The 11,774-nt window shown below is 41.3% G+C and overlaps 1 long non-coding RNA gene across 2 annotated transcripts; it reads left to right on the top strand.

Annotated features, from left to right (window-relative positions):
- The first annotated feature begins 539 nt into the window (after nt 1-539).
- LOC138112323 (uncharacterized) lies at nt 540-2,591 on the top strand. Of its 2 annotated transcripts, XR_011151684.1 has the most exons (4): nt 540-574; nt 1,177-1,305; nt 1,793-1,871; nt 2,209-2,591. It is a non-coding gene; the product is annotated as an uncharacterized lncRNA (long non-coding RNA). The 2 variants fall into 2 exon arrangements; XR_011151683.1 differs by having other exon boundaries at nt 1,793-2,591.
- The last annotated feature ends 9,183 nt before the right edge of the window (nt 2,592-11,774 follow it).

Raw genomic sequence — 11,774 nt, 5'->3', positions numbered from 1 at the left:
CAAGAGACACAAGAGCTTTGGGGGTCTTGGAATGTTCTTAGCTTTTGGCCAGTACTGCTGTGGTTTTGAAACAAGAGAAGGCATATTGAATTTTTCTGCTTTGACAGCTGCTGTTTGACCTCTCATTAACAGACTTATCACCTGTTATCACTTATCAACCTGTTGATTATCTCTCTCTGGCCATTGCTATGCTTTCCCTTCCTCCATAGGATTTAGTCATTAATGCCACCTTGTTTCTGTGTAGGCCAGTTGTCAGCACTACCTGACTATTCATGTATTAAAGCCCTACAGTAATGGACAGGGTGCTCTGATGCTCATTTCAAACCCATAGCTGAAGTTCCCATTCCACTCAGAATGTTATAAAATGTCCTTTGCTCTCATTACAGTCCTCAGCTGTTCCACTGCTTTGCGTGGCACAAATCACTACCTTCACTTCGTGCAGCTGAGCTGCTTGTGGCTCTTCTGATGAACAACTTCAGGCCATGTGGCCCTATTCCTTATTAACATTATTCTGTTCTCTCCCACACCATTCCTGTGCTAGGGACATCTCTGGGCCAGGCATTGTTTGTTTGGGGTATGTGTGTGGGAAGATTGCTTAGTGCTGCTCCTTAGACACGCTTAATTCAATTACTGCCAGATTTTCTAGGCCTCTTGACATTGCTATATATAGCTCTTTAGTAATAATATTATAAATTATTTAAATTTTAATTTGTGCTTGCATTAATTACATGATCCTTTACTGCAAGGGGAAAGAGACCTCGCTTTCCACAATTATATGACCATGGTTTGTCCTCAGAGGCCTAAGTTTTATTTAGCATCAAATGGAATCATTGGTAATATCAAATAGCCATTATCCTATGGGTATGCTTCTGTGGGTCCTTGCTGTCTGAAGACATAGCTTCTCTGAGAAGTTATTAAAGGTTTATCTCACTGGACTGGCCTTCAGTGGATGGGAGCTGACACACTCCTAAACTCTGTCCAAGGCAGTTTTGTTCTCCCTGCTGCCAGTCCCAACACAGGTGCTGCTGGGATCCCTGGCAGCAAAGCTGCTGGTTGTTTATTCTATAATAAACAGAGCTGCTGTCTGACTCCTTACACACACCCCATCATCTTGCTCAGACTGCTTGAATGGCTGGGGGAAGGTCCGGGGGGATTATGTGCTTACTTGCTTCACAGATCCTCAGAAAGATCTTTCCAGGAAACCAAAATCTCATGTCAGCACACTGAAAGCAGGAGCTGAACTCTGGTTGTGCTTGCCAGATGAGACAGCTGGCTGAGAATGGTTTGTGAGAAGATTGGAAGAAGGTTAGCATGACATCCTCGTAATGGCCCTTGTTAGCTCTTCTGTACTTCACTCTCTGTTGCAGACTGCAAATAGGTTTTTACAGTTAGGATTTGCATCAGCATTCATACTTCTGCTGTGTTATTACCTACTACAGTTGCTCTGGGTGAAAAAATCTTCCTCTGTGTTTACAAGAGGTAGATTAGTCCCCTGTCATGTGCAGCAGCAAATACTGTGGCCAAGTGCAATGTACACATTTTCACTAAGTGTGCTGTTAATGTTCCTGTACTGTATGAACCCTGGGTTTGTTACAGCGTACACGCTGTGGGCATTCCTTCCTGTGAATCTATCAAGCCAGTGGTTTTTTGTCTGGTGAGGGTTTTTTCCAGCAGTCATAGGGTTTCTTGGGATAAAGATTTTGATTCCCTCCTTTCTTTCTGCCACCAAGTTTTTAACTCCAACGGTTTATTGGATGTTCACTGTTTTTTTCTTTTGTTTGTTTCTTTGCAGTTGGAAAATGGGAATCTGCCCACAGATAAAGCAGCAGGGAAAATTAATGTTGCATCACATTTTCTCTGCACAGAGCACAGTAAGTAAAATGTTACCCATAGAGGATTAAAACCTGATGGAAGAAAGGATTTTGTCACCTCAGATCAGAGAAGCAGTGCAATTCGTTCTGCCCGGGTTGCCCTCCTGCCTACAATGTGCTATTTCACTGAAGCAAGCACCTGTCAGTACTGAACAGAGAACAGCTTTTTGGTGTAACTGAACTAAGGTGAAAAATTAAAAATAATTGCAATTACAGCTACTCTGTTGGTTGGGAGAAATATGAAGGGTGGATTTACTGGGATGAACAGTAAAGGAGCTGTATCTCTTCCCTTCTATTCCTTGTCATTCCTTAACCCCTGGACGTCATCCCTGAACAGCCACATTGTACAAGCAGCATTTGTTGGCAACCTTTTGTCAGCCTTACCAACACATCCGCCAGGAGTGACTGATCCGTGGTGCTTCTCCCAAATTCTCGACATCCCATCTCTGTGATGTCCTGTAATGCCATGCCTCATCCATGGAGCTGTTCATTTCCATTACCTGGCTGCTTAAACGATTTATAAGAAAATAAAAACAAATTGTCTTTTTTCATATTTCACAATGATGCTCATAATGGTAGTCTTGATGATAGTCTCTTCTGGAAGCCAAAATCAAACTCTTCTTGTTACAAAAACACATGTAATTTTTATGACTAATTAAAAACAGGGAAATGCAAAAACAAGCACAAACATAGATACAGTAGGATTCTCTTTTTTCACAGTACCCCATAGAAAGGAATTAAATGTGTCCAGGATGTATATGAGGGGTTTTTTGGTCTCTATAGTAAAAGAAAGAAAAGGTGGGATTTTTCAGGGGATCTTTTTGCACATACTAACAGACTTTTTACTTTAATTTCACTGGATAAATCTACTACTTTGGTTTGGTCAGATTCAAAATTTTGAAAGGTCTGGCTGGAAAAAAAAATTGGTTTGGGCAAAAATCTAAACTTTTTGTAGAAGCACATGCTTTTCAATACAATAAAATGAAAAAAGGTAATCAAAGTCCTGCCTTTCCTCCAAAAGTGGTTCCAACAGATGATGTTGAACAAATCCTTTTTCAGCTGCCTGGAGCCAGTGATGATCATAATCACAAAGGGAATAAGAACATGAAAGAATAATCACAGCATCATAAAATTGCTTTTGGAGAGATTTTTGCTGAATTCCTACTAATTTGAATGGGAACCACAGCCTGGGTTTGTGATAAAAATGTAACCATAGCACAACTCTCATTGCTACCCCCTTCTTGTGAACGAGCAATGGCTGTTGTACCCCCTTACAAGTCCTTTCTTGTAAGATTTAAGCAAAATGTCAAGTCAAAACCTACCAGTTTAGGGATGGTGACTCCACAGCACTCAGATTTAAACACCACTAAATGCAAACTAGAGTTGCAGCACTGGCTTAGCCTGTCTGCACTAAGGGATGGTGTTTTATAACTAACTCCATAGGGTTCATTTTAATATGCAATAAAAGCATGCATTTTACAAGCATGGCATTAGATCTTTCATGTGGTCATGGTTTACATTACTTCTGCAGAAATACATGATATGCTGTGATCTACAAAGCACTGTACACATCCATTAAATATTGCATGAACACCAACACCATGGGGAACATAAAATATTGAATCTGAGCAAGTGGATAGCTCAGCACAGGGGAATGCAGAGATTTTCACCTGCAGGTCACCAGTTAAAAAAACAGTTCCGATTAGTGCCAACACCACACCAGATATAACTTGGCAGGTGTTCATTGGCTGAAATTATTTATGTCCTCCAACTTATTTTGGACAAAGGGCTGTATCACACAAGCCATGGCTGTTTGTGGTACCCATGAGACAGATCATTGTTTCCAGAGAACAGCTAAGGTTTAAAAAGACATGGATACCATGAACTTTCCAGTCATGTCTAGGACAGGGTCAGAGTTTTAAGACTTGAAAATTGCAAGGGGTTTTTATTCTCTCTGCAGAAAGCAGCAGTTTTTCCTCTCCAGGAAGGCTGGGCTGGCACATCCTCTAGAGTATGAGACAGTGATGTGACTGCACAGCCTCCCTCCAAACCCTTTTCTCTGTTGGCCCCCCCAGGACAGCACATACCCCCCAGGGCTGTCTGCTCAGGGCCTCCCACTGGGGAAGCATTTCTGGGCCAGTCTCACTCCTGCTGCTTCCTTGCTCTCCTCCCACCCCCTTGCTTTAGGTTTTGTGGCTGCTCCTGCCTGCAAGGCAGCAATCACTGATGGGTTTGTTAAGCTCAGGAGACACAAAGCAGATGTTCTTAGGACCTTGACTGGGGACCCATGAAGAGACTGTTTCCATAATAGCAGCTCCCACTTGGACTCACTGCTATTTCTTCCTCATTTGCCTGGTCTACAAATTCCTTACTCATCTCTTCAGCACAAAAGCCAGACTGTTCTTCTCTGACAGATACCATCTTTACTGACTTCATAAGAGGTTATTTTTGATTCTTTGATATGAATATATCCTTATCTGTCCCTGCATCTGTCTTCAAGAACATGCCTGGTCTATTGTGGTTTTTCTGTGGATGCCATTTTGGAACAAACAAAGCTCTCTTTTCTCCAAATCTGAACTACAGTAACAAATAAAGCTGTCCTGTATCTTTGATGTGGCTTCTTAAAGCCTGTCCTCTAGGCTGAAATGTGAAGGTTGAAATTCTGGCATCTAATAGAATAAACTGCTGTGATCTATGAATCCTATGTATTTTAGAGAATACAAAAGTCTGTGCTAATTGGTCTCCTACTTCATAATGGGGAAGCTGAAGGTGCAACCACCACTAGCAAGTACAGTTGCTTCTCTGAAGATCTCAGTGTAGCAGAAGTACATAGGATTTGGTGTCCCTAAGACACTAAGAGGACTGACTTCTAAAAATTCCTAAGAAATCAGTGTGAGGAATGAGACAACTCTTTGTAGAAATTAAAACAATTTATTAAAACAGAAAAAAAAATTGAAAAATTGCAAAAAACTAACAAAATATAAAAATTTGGGATCCAGATGGCTCGAGAGATATGCCCCAGGAGCGCAGGGATTCAGGAACTTTAGGCTTAAGACAGCTCTGAACCTCAGGTAGAGAAAAAAATAAACTTGCAGTTTTGGCTGGTCAAAAAGAAATCTATTTCTAAAAGCCCCTAGAAAGGGGTAGGTTTCTCCAGCACTGCCTTAGCAAGCTGGAGAGGAAGGGAGAGAGACAGAGCACGTGTCTTTTTCTTCCTTTTATAGCTTTTGCTCCGCCCACAGTCCGCCCACAGCCCACCCACAGTCCACCCCCCTGGTTCAAGGCGGTTGGTGTTTTCCCCTTGACAGACCATCTCTGTCCACCAATGGCTCCTCCTGGTCAGAGGGGTGATATCAGTTGAGATAAGGGTCATGTGCTTATGGGGGGCTGGGCTGTTTGTTGCAACTGGGGTTTTTTAAAATCTGCCTTGAAACCAAGATACAAGTAAAACATAAAAATACATCCAACACATCTTAAAACACTTGTAAAGGTATACAGTAAACACAGGAAGACCATAAAAACTTGATTAGTGTACCTGGACTGATGGATTGATTTTAACATTCAATTTAAAAATATTAAGCTCAAATTAATTAAAGCACTTAATATGCAAAGACCAAGCACAAATAGGGATTTCATGTATGACATCAGCATGAGGGCTCTTGACCCATGGGCAATGGAGCAAGATTGGAAGTAAAATGGGTACGGGTAAATGTATTTTTCTATGTAGAATGTATTTTTCTATGGGTAGGAAAAAGCTTCTGCCTTCCAGCTCCTCCTGTCTCTTGGTGGCTGACAGGGAAAAGCAAAGTGCAGTGTTCTATCTCCCTCAGAGAGAGCTGCTGAAGTTTCTAGTTGTCCCTAAGGTCTGCGATAAGTGGGAGCTGGGACCCTACATCTCTTAGCTCAGCACAGCACTACCTCTGTGATAGGCTTTCAGAGCAGACTGCTTTGTGCAGTGCCACAAGTCTTGGAGAGGGGCAGGAGAGAAGGTCCCACTGATGCCTTTTCCTGGTCTTAAAATCAAGAGTCACACACGGTTAGAAGGGGAAAAGGGATTTTACCTTGGTATTTATTTTAAGGATCCTATTTTTAAGGATCCTTAGGTGTACATGTGCATCCCAGGTCATGTGCATCGAGATGCACCCCGCCGAGTGTATCCCCAAAGATCGGGTATAACATTATAGGTTTTACTAATTAGCAGATCTATCAAAGATTCCCCAATGAGAGGCTCAAGTGAGCCCCCCTCCCCAAGGAACCTTCCCCTGGATGTTCTATCTTGGTTTACAGAATGTGTTCTGGAGAGGACCTTGGGGTCTGGGGCACACTGATCCCTGGCTACGAAGCTTCTAAAATGTTGAGTCTCTTAGCTGAACAAACAAGTCCAAGAATGTAGGCAAAAAGCACTAAGAATACAGAAGTTGCAAAAAGGTACAACAGGGGTATAAAAGAAAAGGCAAAAATGTTCATGGCATCACCACCCCTCTGAAGGCATCAAACCCACACCCCAGGCAGGCCCAGCTGTGTTTGCCCTGTGCTGTTGTGTACACAGCTGTACCATGGCACTAGTGCTGTGTGTGTTCCACAAGGAGATGAGGCGAGCTGGAGGGCATTTATTTTGCTGCCCTAAAAAGGGATCCCTGTTTTCCAGGAACTATGGGCGCCCTTCCCACCTGCCTGTTCTGTGTGGTCTAAGCAGCCTGTTTGGGACACAGAGTTGCAGGGCAGAGCTTGCTGCAGTGGCTGCTCACCCTGTGCAAGAGGGAGTATGTAGCACATTAGGATTAAACTTCTGCTTTCTCCTGCCCATCCCTTGGCATGGGAGGAGCAGAAAACTCCCCCTTTGTTCTTCAGACTGTAGGGAGGGGTTGGTGGTGTCACAGATGTTGCTGAAAACACAGGTGAAAATGCCCTTAAATAGCTGAAAAAGAGCATTGCATTAATTTGTGCGTTTTTGTGTGAATCCATACCTTGCAAACCTAGGGGAAGTAACTGTACATGGAAAAGCCATGAAGGAAAGCTGAAGAACATCAGAGATAGGTGACAAGTGGGTTTGGCCAGCCCAGCAGACTGAGTTTTGTAGGAAACTAAAACTCATCATCACAACAGCTGGCTTAGTTACTCTGCCATGCTCATAAGCAAGGCAGGCTATTCCAAGTCCTGGCTGCAAAACTGCTTTTTTAGAAACTGCAAAACTGCTACACCTGTGTTTTGTGGCTAAAAGTCACATTTGTTTAATGGCTGGGGGGAGATAATGGCAAACCCACACTTGATTTCTCTCTTTCAAGTGAGCCCAGGAAGGCAGAAATGGGATACCTCTGCTGTTTGTTGTAGCACAGATCCACAGTGGCACAGAGCACTTTGGCATCCAGCACATCCACTTCTTGCCTGAATTTACAAGCAAATGAAATCTGCAAGAGCACTACAAGGAATTCTGAGTGGATCCCATTCCTCTGGTGTAAGGTCATTATGCAGCACAAAATTAGGCGGCCTCAGCTAACAGCTGATGTCTCCAGCACACATGAGCACCAAATATAGCAGAGGCTGTAGGAAATTCCCCCCTTATTTTCTAGATTGTCTGTGGGAGTACAACAACAACAACAAGGTAATAAAATGTACAACTCAGAGAGAGCAGGCTGGCTTGAAAATGCAGCTTGTCAGTGCAGTATGGAAGCCCCTACTGAAAATTAATTTGCCCCTCGTGCTCTCCTTAAGGTGTGAAGTCCAGCGTCATGGAATTCTCTGCAAGATCAGGAGCAGAAATTACAAGCTCTAGGCAGTAATTCAAATTGATTATCACATTCTTGCCTCTTCACACTAGCATCTCAGTTTTGACACCAGCATCTCAGAGCTGCTGAGAGGCAGCAGATGCCCTGGTGTCAGATCTAGGTGGAGGAGAAATGTGGCCATATCCTAAGTGGGTGTTTTAATTGTCCTTTTTTTAAATAAAGGTTCTCACCTGTGCCAAAATCAGGTGGTCAGAGAGCACCCTGGGAAGCCTGGCTTCCTTCAAGAGGTTTCACCTGCAGCAAAACCTGCCTCTCCTTTGCAGACTGAAACAGCAGCACTGGGGCTTCAGCCTCCCCTTTGCTTCATGGAGCATGTTCATCCTGAGAGGTCCTTGTGGAAAAGCTCTTCTCTGTGTAAAGCCCAAACCACCAGCACCCATCTTCCCAAAAGATGCGAAGTTACTTCAGTGAGTGGAAGCTATGAAAGCTAGTATGTGTGTAGTTGTGCTGTGCTCTAGTCTTTTCCTGAAACAGATCAATTTTAATATTGAAAGCAACATGCAAGCTCTCCTTTTTAAAGAAGTTTATTATTTTAAGTGTGTCAAGGAAAGTTCTTCTCCTTTTTTTCCACTACAACTCAATTACATCTGAAAGCAGAGATAGTGCCTATTTGCTTCCTGCATCCTAAAAATGTTTTAAACTTTGCTGCTTGTTTTGGTGGGAAAAGAATTGTCTGGCTTCTCTTTTCAGTCACATTTTCCTTACTTATTCACTTGTACTCTGGGAGTGTTGAAGTTCACTTGAGGCTATGGGAATCTGAGAAAATTCATTGTGTATCTTTTTGAATAATAGATGAATTTTTTTCAAATGAAAATCACATTAAAAATGCTTTAATATTTCATATTGAAAAAAAGTCCAAACTTCATTCATCATGAAACATAATATTTTGTTCTGTGATTTTGTGGTGTTTATTCTATTCCAAATGAAACTGATAAAATTATGAAGAAGTTAAAATCAGAAATTCTGTAGGTTTCATTTTGAAAATATCTGGTTTTGTTCACTACATTTGCTGACGATCTAGAATATTTTTTTTTTCACCAAGGAAATGTTCAGATGAGCTATTTCATTAGGCCTTGTCTCTTAAAGCTTTGGAAAGTTTATTTAATATTTCATAGTAGACAGAGCCATGAATCATTAACTTTGGACAGAGACTGATTTTGTTATCTGGATCAGGTTGGTTCCGATTACAGTGGGAAGCAAACTGGAAGGAAGAGCCTCATCAAAAAGATGTTCTTTAGCAATGCTTTAACCTCTTCTTAAAACCTCTTCTTAATTTATTTGCCAATTAACAGTCATGAAATCAACAGTTCTATGTACAAAAGCAAAGTTTTAAAAGTTGCTTTGGGATGGGGTTTTTTTTCATGACTGCGTATCTCCCAGAAAAAAAAAAGAATAAAACAATGATAGGATTATTATAAGCATCCAGGTTTGAATTCTTCCATCACTTCTACATGGAGATACTGCTGTTTTACACAAAACCTTTAAAAAACAATTATACTGTTTTGACTGTTAGAAAGTATTGAGGTGAAAATTCTGTTTTCCTCCAAAATTTCTGGCTTTACATTAGAAAAAAAAAAAAAAACAACCAAACTTAGAGGGAATAGCTGTTGTAATGCTTTCCTTTCAGAAGCATTACTTTGGTGATATAGTTGCTCTGTAATAGTGAGCCTACATGTTAAAGGTGTGGAAGATTTAATGATACATAAAAGCTGAGGTGGAATGATAAAGACAGAAAGATTGATTGAGCCACAGTTGTTGCTTCTTTGAATTTTTGGGCTTTATAGAGTGTTTGTTTTGAACAATGGATGGTGGGCAAATAATGTAAGAGAGTGACACAATATCCAAACAATTTCCCTGGGCTGGCCAGATAAGCTGGAAATGCTGGAAATGTGATCTGTGGGATTTTTAATTGACTTTTCATGAACAGACAAAGCAATTAGAAAAGGGAGCAGAGAATTTTTTAATTATGACTGTTAGGACTTCAAAGAGCTACCACACTTTTCAACTTTGAAGGCAAGTAACATAAAAATAAAAGCAGAAAACTTGGGAATTTAATGCTTGTTCTGGTTTAATGATGTTTTGTGGTTCTTAGACTCTTTTAATTGTTATATTGTGCTTAGCATTTTGTGTTAGGCTGAGCTGTGAATGTTAATAGTGGTTTAACCCTCTGGGAATGTCAACTACTGGCGTGTTTCATGTGACCTCGGGACTCACACTCAGTGTGTAAATAGGAAAACATCTCTTTCTTGGAAGTACAGCCTGTGAAAATCTATGTGAATCAAGCTTCTGCTTTAAAACACTCCAATGAACACATCTCATTCAACATGATCTGTTTTCTAACCTAGATGGGCAATTAGGTACGTGAAACAAAATAAGATGAAGGCATATGTTCTTAAATTTCAGAATGTGAATCAAGAATGTCATGGATTGTTTCTTCTCACATGCAAAATGTAACAGTGTGTTGATTTGGCGTGGCCTGATCTTTTGGTAGTGGGGGATGGCCACAGAAGTAGCTTCTGTGAGAAGCTGCTAGAGGCTTCCACCATGTCTGACAGAGCAAATCTCTGATGGCTCTGAAGATGGACATGCTGCTGGCCCAAGTAGAGAGGTTGTTAATGCCTCTGTGATGACATATTTAAGAAGAAAATCAAAACAGCACACACACAGTGGGGAGGGACCCCACAGCATAGCCAAGGAAAGACTCCTCTCCCTGAGCAAACAGAGGATCTCGAGTGACGAACTGACCAAAACCCCCATGCCCTGTCTACCTGCACTGCAGGGGGAAGGAGGGAGGGGCTGGGGGGGAAAAAAGGTGATTTAAAGGCTTATTTTACTTCTCATTATCCTCCTCTGACTCTGTTAATAGTAAATTTACTTTATACATTTAAATTTGAACCTGTTTTGCCCTTAGAGTGTCTTCCAGTCCTCATCTCAACTCATGAGCCCTTCATTAATCTTTTTTCCCTCTCCTCTGCCTAGCTGTGAGAGCAAGAGAGGGTGAGCAAATGGCTTTTGTAATTGCCTGGCATATTTGGCCACTGTCAAACCATGACAAACAGGAAGACATTTTTATTTTTAAGCTCTTTTGGTGTTGTTAATTCTGAAGTAACATGGGTATTCCTTTACACATACACACTAGAGAGTTGTTTTTCCTCTTGTTTTTTGGGTTTTTTTAACTTCCAAAATTTGTCAGAAGTCACCTCATTTCTTTTTTCCTTTCCACTCCTAAATGTCCATGAAAACTGTCAGATAAATAGTGTCACGCATCAGAGCACGATTTGGGCAGCACATAAGCTTTCTGCATTTGGCTTGAGGGTTTGGGGGTTTTTTGCCACTCTATTTCTGGCAGAATTAGGGGAATTATTCTCAATGAATCATTAGTCTGACAAATTTTGCCTTTTTCCTTTTAGTCCAGAAACTGCCCAAGTAATTTGAAGCTCTTGGAAGCTAATGCAAGTTCTTTTTTAAGCTATCCACTGAATGGGATATGGGAATAGTACTTTGAAGACTGTACTTGATAGTCAAGATCTGAGACTTAGAGTTTAAATGCTGTAAGTCTAATAGTTTAGAGTTGAAATTATCGAAAAGTTATGCAGTGACTTGGAAATATTAAAAGTCATGGTTTGGGTACTGAAAAGGCACAAATGTCTGAAGCACAGCTTGAGAAACTAAGTCACAAAATGATTCTTCTTTACTATCTCACTCTGAATTACTTCAAAAATGAAATCTGGTTTAGTCCTAAATGTGAACTGTAATGTTTTAAGGAGTTTTCATTTGGCTTTTTCATATTTTGCTTTTTTCAGTCAACTTTGTCCAGAAAAGGACCATTCTGTTTGTTTTCCATTAGTGCCCTTGGTGACAATCAAAAATCCCTGAGCTGTCCAAGACACTGTATGTTGAAAGCAACAACAGGAATTTTTACTGTCAAGGGGGATTCAGGGAGCTGTTCAGGCCCCTCCTGCACAGCTCAGTTCATGGCCTTGGACACACAGCACAGGGCCACAATTCCCTTTGCACTGGTTGCACCCTCCCTGAGGTGAGGCAACCCCAAGTGGAATGATTGCCATGAAGATATGCATTTGCAGGACTTTGGGCCGGCCTTTTTTTTGATGGGACA

The sequence above is a fragment of the Aphelocoma coerulescens genome, chromosome 6 (genome assembly GCF_041296385.1).
Source record: "Aphelocoma coerulescens isolate FSJ_1873_10779 chromosome 6, UR_Acoe_1.0, whole genome shotgun sequence".
Taxonomy (NCBI): domain Eukaryota; kingdom Metazoa; phylum Chordata; class Aves; order Passeriformes; family Corvidae; genus Aphelocoma; species Aphelocoma coerulescens.
The sequence above is the reverse complement of the archived record's forward strand: the minus strand, read 5'-3'. Positions and strand labels throughout refer to the sequence as shown.